Here is a 1,672-nt window from a genome sequence, read left to right as displayed (position 1 = left end):
GAAACAAAGACTGTATGTATGAAATCCACTGAGTCTCTCACAATATCCCTAACTTATTGTGAGTAGTGTATATGATCAACACTATGGAAAGACAAACCTTTCACCACAATGGCTTGCATGCAGGGCAATGTCATCTGCTGGAAAGCAGCCACAACAAATAGGGCATTCTGTGCTTCCCTGTAAACAGAATAGTTACGTTAGGATAGAAAGTACAATAGATTGTGTTCAAACAAACACCACAAGCTGTTGTTTCTTAAAATTGTAAAACTGCTGATAAATTCAATTCACCATGATTACCGGTTCAAGATCTCTGGACTCTATGTCAGAGTGCGCATGTGGTGAGTTTGTGACAGAAAGAACGTGGACTTCACTTTGCCAGTCCTGTAAAGTAACACACAACAGTTATATCCATAAATATATAGGAGAACAAATATTCATTTTTATAATACAATGTGACACAATAGATGAAACAGGGTCAATATCGGGACGCTCTGGAAATTTTTGAGACAACAGATTTTTCCAGGATGAATTTGAAATCTGAAACATTATGCCATCTGGTAGTTCAGCATTTTGCCAATGGCAACAAAATTAAGCGGTATGGAATTATTAAAATACAGACTTATTTCCATGTCTGCATAGTGAATTTTGGAATTATTATTATGACATTTTAGTTTCATACACAATGATAGGTCTTCTTGTATAAGTTACAATAACTAATGCACTTGGTTCAAGTTACACTAAATCTCCAAACTCTGTGTACAAATAGGTAAAAGCACAATATAATCTGTCATTCACCTCAACATCATCTGTTGCTGATGGAGACTCAGTACAACTATTAATGTGCAATGCAAGAATATGCAGTGGCATTCTTTCTTTGCACACTTGGCAAGCAGCTTTGGGCGTTTTTTGAAATTCAGTGGCATCAGATGGCAATGGAGTAAGATCGAAGTCCTGCTGCAGTGGAATAATATACAAGATTGTTTTCCCAGAACCAGAAACACTGCGAATCAGTCTTCCTGAATAACCATCAACATCAGGAGGAATTGCAGTCAATTTTCTTCTACCATGGCCACCTGTATGTACAGACAGTGAGAGAAAGAGTTTTAAATGTTAATGTCACGGCAGTACCCAGAGAGAATGATGTTTGAAAATGGTATGTAATGTACCTGAGGCCTTGTGGAACAGCCACCCTTCCACCGCCTCCATTTTGGGATATTCTTCAATAAGAATTTTATTTATCTAAGAAAAGAATTACATAAATGGAAGATGTGGTGAAATAAGTACAGCATTGTACATTTTACAAAAAAAAAGGGTACATATACAATGTATCCTCTTCTATTAACTTGGAGAGGAGGCAGCCCATCCTTCCTTTAACCAAGCAAAACTTAATTTGTAAAAAAATCAAAATGGCCACATTGACTATTATTTTAATGCTGAAATTATGCATGATTTGTTGTTACAGTACCATTTGATGGCTCATATCCTCTGTTAAGGTGAGGGAGCTCTTCCCCAACCCTGCTTGACTCAACTCCAACTCTTCAGCCGCAGATGGAGTGTAGGTACAGCCTTTATTTAACAAGCATACATACAGGTTGAATGGCCTAACGTAGCACATTCTCCCCTTCGGTGTAGGGGTTTGGAATGGAGAAAAGCGTTTTTTTCCCTTCCTCTT

Source organism: Stegastes partitus, unplaced genomic scaffold (genome assembly GCF_000690725.1).
Source record: "Stegastes partitus isolate 25-593 unplaced genomic scaffold, Stegastes_partitus-1.0.2 Scaffold2835, whole genome shotgun sequence".
NCBI lineage: Eukaryota > Metazoa > Chordata > Actinopteri > Pomacentridae > Stegastes > Stegastes partitus.
This window is presented reverse-complemented; position numbering follows the sequence as displayed.